Source organism: Homarus americanus, unplaced genomic scaffold (genome assembly GCF_018991925.1).
Source record: "Homarus americanus isolate GMGI-L3 unplaced genomic scaffold, GMGI_Hamer_2.0 scaffold12409, whole genome shotgun sequence".
NCBI classification, from domain to species: Eukaryota; Metazoa; Arthropoda; class Malacostraca; order Decapoda; family Nephropidae; genus Homarus; species Homarus americanus.
The window spans coordinates 154,534-163,247 of NW_024726559.1; positions in this window are offsets into that span (position 1 = coordinate 154,534).

Sequence of the window (8,714 nt, forward strand, 5' to 3'; positions counted from 1 at the left end):
TAGATGGGCGTTTAGGGAGACTTTGTTACCTGTGATAATTAACTGGTTCACCTTGGATAATTAATTGGTTCACCTGGGGATAATTAACTGGTTCACCTGGAGATACTTAACTGGTTCATCTGGGATAATTAACTGGTTCACCTTTGATAATAATTAACCTGTTTATCTGGGATAATTAAATGGTTCACCTGGGATAATTAACTGGTTCACTTGGGATAATTAACTGGTTCACTTTGGAGATACTTAACTGCTCCTTGGATAATTAATTGGTTCACTGGGGATAATTAACTGGTTCACCTGGGGATAATTAACTGTCTACCACACCTCTCACAATCTTCCTCATATCAGCCACACCTCACAATAGTACTCACACTATCAGCCACACCTCTCACAATCTTCCTCACAATTTCACCATTGAGGTATATTTGCTCATCAGCGAGAGTTTCTGCCCTATATTTCTTCATATATTAAGGGTTTAAACTCACTCATACTAAATTAATGGAGGGAAGGACTTTTAGCTAACTTTTGGTAGGGAGCAGAGAGGCATGGTGACCTGGCTCGTGTCTGGCCCCACCATGCTTGCTGCCCCATTCACTCAGTAATTAAGATTGGAGAAAATTGGGTGTCCCAGATTTATTTGGGTAGTTAATTAATGATTTCACATATCACCTGTTTTATTAAGAAGAGTTTAGCATTATTGTTTGGTTTTTGTTGGTATTTTTTGACTAAGTTATGATAGAGTACTTCAGAGGTTGTAGATTGTAGTGTGTTGTAACTGTATTATTAATATTGTTATTATTATTATTATTATTCATGTTTTTATTATTAGTATTATTCATTAATAATTGATAGTGTTTAATCCACATGTCAGTATATCATCGAAGATCCTCTTATGTTTAACCCAACAAGCGATAAGTTAATGTAAAGTATTGAACATCACTCCATCATCTACTTCCTTCACTTGTAGCTTCAGATCCTCTTCATCTGGGTGTTGAGATTTTCCTTAAAAAACTTACAAAATATCAATTAAAATCTGTAAAAAAAAAAAACACGATAAAAATCATAGATGGTGTTAAAAAAAATATATCACAAAATATCAATTAAAATCTGTAGTACAAAAAACACAAGAAAAAACAATACACGATAAAAGTCATAGAGGGTGTAAAAAAAAATCAGCATTTAACTCGGTGGCTGGTGGAGAGTGTCGCGGCAGCTGTCACCTACACTGAGAACACACCTGTAGAAAAACCCACAAGATTAATTAGACTTGGCCAGGTGGAACGGGCTTGAGATGATCCCGTCGTCGTCACCCACCCATCTTCAACCAGCAGGCAGGGGGGCAGGAGGGATCAGGGCGGGCAACAGACGGGGTATAGGCAGGCAGCAGACGGGGTATAGGGCGGAGCTGGAGACGGGATCGGGCGGGCAGGAGACGGGTACACGTCGGGGCAGGAGACGGGTACACGTCGGGCAGGTGACGGGGTACAGGGCGGGCAGGAGACGGCGTACAGGGCGGGCAGCAGACGGGTATAGGGCGGAGCTGAGACGGATCAGGGCGGGGCAGGAGACGGGGTATAGGCGGGCAGGAGACGGGTGAGGGGTGGAGGACGGGCGCCTTGACATCCACCCTTCCATTTGTGTTAAAATCTTCCTTTTCTTCACTGTAAGGTAAAAATATTCCTTTATGCCAAACAACTCACTACTTATTCCCCCCTGGACATAAACAAGAACATATTCCTTATTCTTCTCTGTAACTTAAACCAAGAAGCCAAGTTCTGTCCATTCACAGCTAGATCCATACGTCCCACAAACACACGATTCATTCCTCCATATAAAAAACGATCTGTAAACTGAATATAATATCCATCATTCTATTGGCCTTCATATAAAGTTTAATATGTGTGGAGGGATGGGGTGGGGGGCTGCAGGTCAGGTTTGGCTATAACTATCGCCCAGGGTAGTGCTGAGGGCAGACACTTCACCGCTCATTAGCCACCATCTGTCACCCAAATATTCGACGAATAGAAAAGATGATATGATGCTGATGGGTTTACCTTGTGTCAGGGCGGTGTTGTGGCCCTGGTGAAACTCAATAGATCTTGTGTGTCGTCAAGTTAACACTGTGAGGACTGCTGTGTTGTCAAGTTAACACTGTGAGGACTGCTGTGGTCAAGTTAACACTGTGAGGACTGCTGTGTTGTCAAGTTAACACTGGCAAGGCTGTTACGTTGTCAAGTTAACACTGGAATCCTTGTGTGTTATAAAGATGATGAAGAAAGAGGGATAAAAAATAGTGAAAAAGATGGATACCGAAGAAGAGAGGAAGATAGGAAGGTGAAGAAAGGAATGGAGAGGTGATGGAGAGAGAAGAATCATTAGTAAGTGTGAAGAACAATAGAAAAATTATGGAAGAAAAGCAGTGATGTTGAGAAGGCCAATAATTACAAATAACAATGAAGGAATGTCCAGAGAGTTGTTTACATTGTCCAATCCAGCCAGTGGTAGCCTGCCTTCTTGGAGGGGGGATAATGAGCAGGGGTCATAACACAACAATGCCGGGATCCACAACTTCCCAAGTGGTGACCAAGTTCTGTACTGACGGCGTGGTCAAAGAGAAATAGGACGGGCAGGTGTGGGGGAGAATCAGGACGGGCAGGTATTTGAGTGTTGGGAGGGGGAGGTGAGCCCGGATAGCTGGAGTGAGAGTTTGTTCTAGTCGCTCGCTACCGTCCTAAAAATTAGTGTATACAGTATCATAATGTTTTAACCAAATACTTTAAATATTTTCGTAGTTTGAGGATCACGAAGTAACTGCAACTGGTCATAATTCATTAAATTTATTTCATTACCTAAAACCTTCGTAGATAAATATTGATAATTAATATATTAAAAAAAGAATGGTAGCTCAAAATTCCTCTATACAAATAACCAATGTCCGCTGGAACCTTCACTTAGGGTTCATACAGTTTCACGTTGACTATTTGTATTCAAAATGAAATTATGGTGTTTATAGTAGATATGGACGCAAGAAATCATATTAGTCACAATTTTTTTCACGACAGGATAATTTATCAAGGAAAATAAACTCATCTATACTGCTATAAATTTAATGGAATAATATACCTAAACTATATTAAACCCAGTTATAATATCAATCATTTTAAAGTTATAATTAAAAAATACATTGACGAAGCTACAGTGAGAGAAGAGTGATTTTCTGTATTAATAACTGATGTATTTTGTATTGGGGAAACGATTCATTGGTCACGTCTAGTACTACCGATTTATTTTTATTGTAAAATATGTTGTTCTTATTATTGTTATTATCGTTTTCATTGTTATTATTGATGTTTTTGTTTTTTGTCTATTATCGATATTTTCAATGTTAGTATTATTTATTATAATTAATACACACACATGCACACACACACAGAGTATGGGCAGCAACAAACACGTAACCAAGTTCACATCAGATATGAGTTTGAAAGCAGAGCAAATATTGCCTGGATCCCGGATATGAGCTGCACAAGCTATCAAATTAATTTTAGCCTTTGTGCCCTTGTCATATTATAATGCACACACGAGCATATCGGCCCAGCACAAACATGAAAGGGAAATTTGTGAAATATCTCCCTTATGTTGATATAATATAAATGTGGACAAAAATGAAATGATGAAGTTTATTAGTGAAACAGATGATTGTATATTGTTTGTTTGATATTTCTTTATAAAATCATTGCACCCCCTCCCCCACAGAGCTCCGGGCAGCAATTAAGACCCTCGGGGTAAGTGCCCTTGAGGGGTGGAGGAACTACGTCTGGTATTGTCAGGTGCCCAGCCCACCCTCGACCTGGCCAAGCCCTCCGGGGAGAAGTGAGGGGGGAAGGGGGACAAGAAGAGTAGAGAAGAAATAAATATTACAAAAGAATATAAAGGAAAGAAGACGGACTGTGAAGTTTACGATGAAAGGAGAGTTAAGAGCCGACAAGACGATGAAAAGGAGTGTGTGTGTGTAAAGAAAAGCAAGAGTCAGAGAGAAAAGAAAAACCAAGAAATTCTATATAGTAGTAGACCTGTCTGACGATAAATATTTCGAGTAAAACATTAATTCATATATGAAGGTAAATGAGGAAATATTCTCATTTCTTAACCAAATAGAGCGGCCCTTGGGAGTGCCTCCTGCGCCCTTAGGAGGGCACCGCCACCCATGCGATGGCCTCCGCTGTCCCTGGGGGCGCCGTCGCCCCTGGCTGGGACCCCACCGCCCCTGGGAGCACATAACTTCTGTGGAGTATGCAAAAATCGCTTATATGTATATTGTGACTAATCATGAGTTTAGGTCGGATTAGTTCATCTCAGTGGCTAAGTTATTGTTCAAGGAAGTGTTTGAGGATAGAAAAAATGGGGGGGAAGTTTCAAATTTGACTTAACATGTGCACCGGTTATACGCATAACTTCTCAACTTTAGTACAGGCAGCACATCGAATTCGCGATGTATCCTTCAGATATATTCAAGCTACCCCACCCCCTACACACCTCTCACCGAAGCAAAATACTCTTTGGAAATAGACCTTATCTACTCTACTTTCTCTACCTTATCTATTCTAGTTTATCTACCTCATTCAGTCCACTTTATCTACTCTACTCAATTTTATCTACCTTATCTACTCTACTTTATCTATTGTATTTGGTTCACATTAAATACTCTACTTTATCTACCTGATCTACTATACTTTATCTACCTTATCTTCTCGTCTTATCTATCTTGTCTACTTTACTATATTTACTCTACTAATTTATTTATCTAATCTCTTCATCTACCTTGTATACTCTACTCATCTACCTTATTCTTCATATAATCTACTTTATCTACTCTACTCTTGTTATTCTGTAAGTATTTAATTAGTTAAGCCCCTTAAATTTCACTTCCGAGAGAAAAGTATATTTTGCTCAAAAAAATTACTAAGTTTTGGCCCAAAACTAGATTTTTTGAAAATTACATTATAGGTAGGCTACTCCTGAACATGCTAATTTCGAATATAAGGTCCACGATTCGATTGTGGAGTAATTAGTGGTTCTAATTATGCTTGGAAAATTTAATGACATTTTTCAATGCTAATTACTCGCCAACTATGGGTTTCCAAAGTGTGAGTTTGGTGTTAATGTGTTATTTTGTAAGTTCTGTAATTAATTAGTTAAACCCCTTAAATTTCAGTTGTGAGAGAAAAGTATATTTGGGGCAAATAATTACTGTCTTAAGGTCGGCTTACATTTTCGAGAGTTTTGATCCAAATTTATATTTTGTTGAAAATCACATTATAGTAGGTATTCCTGAGCATGCTGATTTTGAATATATGTTCCACGATTCAATTGTGGGGTAATTAGGGCCGGCGGCTTCCCCTAGGGGCCCTCCCAGTTATGGAGGCACTTCGAGGGGCCCTCCCAGTTATGGAGGCACTTCTAGGGGCCCTCCCAGTTATGAAGGCATTTCTAGGGCCCTCTCAGGGGTGGTGGCATCCCTAGGGGACCCTCCAAGCAGTGCATTGCCCCCAGAGGCTGTCCTTAGGGGTGGTAATGCCTCTCATCTCAGGGCAGCAGCGCCCCAGGGCTCTGCTAAGACTGTGGCACCCCAGGGCGGTGGCGCTCCCAGGGGCGGCAGCGCCCCTCCCTAGAACTACCCCATACCATCCAGCTGGAAACGGACAGTGCAAGAGGTTGCAAGAGGTTTCACCGCACAATGTACCAATTGTTGCAAACACTGTCAGTCGAGCAAAAGAGACATTGGGCAAAGCATCTGCGAATGGTAACCGCCATCCATAAAAAGACTCCTAACTCGACCACTGGGTTCTTCCCCCACACTTTGATCTTCGGTAATGATCCCAAGCTTCCGATAGATATGTTGTTTGCACAAGCAGAGGAGGAGGCCTTGCGTGATGACTGGGTGGCCCTACACAGAGAAGTATTTGAGAATGCCTGGAGAGTTGTAAATGGTAATTTTGAGAGTGTCAGAGAGGGAAGCGTCTGTATGACAAGACAGTGAGAAAAAAAGTATTGGACGTTAGTCAGCGTGTACCAGTGTGAGACCTTCATGGAAAGGAAGGAGTTAAATCCAGGACAACTGTTATGATGGAGGATATCCATTATGAATGAGGAGGAAGTGTGTTGAGGATTGTTCCTGAGGAAGAAGATGGTCTCAAAGTGGTTAATACATCACATGCATTTGGCGGCAGCCCCAAGGGTGGCTGAGTCAAGCCGACGGGCTAACAAAAGCCAGTTCCCTGTACTGCATATCATCAATATGTTAACTAAATTTTAAAATGACTAATTTATAAAAAATGCAAAAATATTAAAGAGCACAACTTTCTTGATATTTACTCCACGAAAAACGAATGTAAATAGAACAGATTACTGAATTGGCAGACTAGCCCATCAGCTGATCAGCTGATGCTCACAACAAAACGTGTTGTTTGTAAGGATTTCATTGATCAAAGTTTTGTTCGTTAACCGAATTGAAGATCCTTACGGGAGGTAATTCGTTAACCGAGGGACCACTGTGTGTGTGTGTGTATATATATATATATATATATATATATATATATATATATATATATATATATATATATATATATATATATATATATATATATATATATATATATATAACCGACTTTCGGATTAACCGCCAATCCCTAACCTCTAAAAAAAAAAAAAGTTACAGGATTAGCCCACCGGCACAGCTCACTGACCCACACTGGGCTCGATAATGTAATATTATTAATAATGATAATGCTAATAATAATAATAATAATAGTAATAAAGAACCATAAAGAAATGCAAAAAAAAATCAAGAGTGGAGAAACAATGTACCTGTATATGTTGTGTTGTCAATAGTAAGAGAAACAATTGAGACCCTGCAATTGTGTGTAAATGAGGCAGAAAGTCAGATTAGCAACCTGGGACTTGGTCACAATTTTTGTGATGACATATGTTCTTGACTTTTCCATTTTTATTCACGTTTCTGTGCTGGTTCATATTTATTTACTAAAGTGGTTAATGTTTTAAAGCAAATTCTTTTGAAATATGAATGGCAAATGAGCAAAATGAATACCGGTAGAGGACTTAATGAGGTAGGTTAGGAAAGGCATTGAAAAATTTTATTTCCGTAGACTTATGTACCACAGGTTGACAACCCTTTATCCGAAATTCCGAAAACCGAAAAGCTCTGAAAACCGAAAGTTTTTTAGGAGCAAAAAGTTTTTGTTTTTGTTTTTGTTTTTTGTATTTTTTTTATAAACAGGATTAGCCCACCCAGGAAGAAATGATCAGTGACCCACATCTGTCTGGGGGCAAAATGTAATAGTAATACTAATTATAATACTAATTTAATAATAATTATTCATAGTAAATAAAATTTTAATTAAAAATACACCAAATAAAATAATAATGATAATAATAATAAAATATAATAGTAAAATTTATAATAATAATAATAATAACAATAATACTGTATTAATAAAATAATAATAATAATAATAATAATAAAGAACAAGAATGAAAAAGATAAAAAGTGAGAAACAACTTCCAGACCTATGAATTATTATTATTACTTATTATTGTTGTTTATTATATTTTCGCCCCAGGCCCCAATGTGGGTAAGTGACTTGTGCCCAGGCTAATACACATTAAAAAAAAAAAAAAAAATCTGAACCGAAATGTCTCTGGCCCCAAGGATTTCGGATAAGGATTGCCAACCTGTATTAACCCACCTTTTCGACATCCGCCGGCCCCTTCCCCCATATGTGGTCGGTTAACATCAATGATTTCATATATATATAACTTAAAATGGCTTGACTTATATTAAACATTGCGAAATACTGACTGTTTGACTTTATTATGGTCAGTATTTTCAACAATGTTTTTACGTGCCTTGAGAATTTGCAGTCCGGAATTCATCGATGAGGAATACAAATATATATATAATATTGGTTCAAACCTTAAATACCCTAGATCTTTCATAGACAAATGCTTAAACATTACTAAGAAAACTTTTTATAGAACTGACCCCAAGCCCACCCATGACCATAAGAATATCTTAATATTACCATTTCACAAAAATTTCTCACACATTCCTGCACAGCTAAAAACCTGGAACGTCAATGTGGCATTTAAAAACTCATGCACTGTTAAACAAATGTTAATCAAGAACTCCCCAACAACACAATTGGTTGCATTTATAAAGTTCCTTCCAAGGAATGTAATATGTTTTACTTAGGCCAGACAGGTAAAGATCTTGCAACTAGAATTAAACAACACAAATACAGTGTTAGGACAGGCCAGGAATCCAATGCTCTGTTTGTTCATTTGAGGGATAACAAGCATTGCATTGACTGGAATAATGCCTCCTCAATATTACCATGTAATTCAATTGATAGTAGGAACATCATAGAATCTAGTCTTATTAAACATACCGAAGCATTCAACATGAATTTGAGTAACGGCATGTACAAGCTGGACAATTTTGTAATTAAGAAGATTTGTGATCAGGTGAGAAGGCCGGGTCACTTGACCATCTGACCTGACCACCAACCGCTGTGTGCTATTTAAAGATTAGTAGGGTCATTACCTAATACCTGACCATTGTGGACCTGGTCTCACCCTCCTCTGTATATATACACCTTGATTTGTATTACTCTCTCTAGTCTGTACTCACCCCT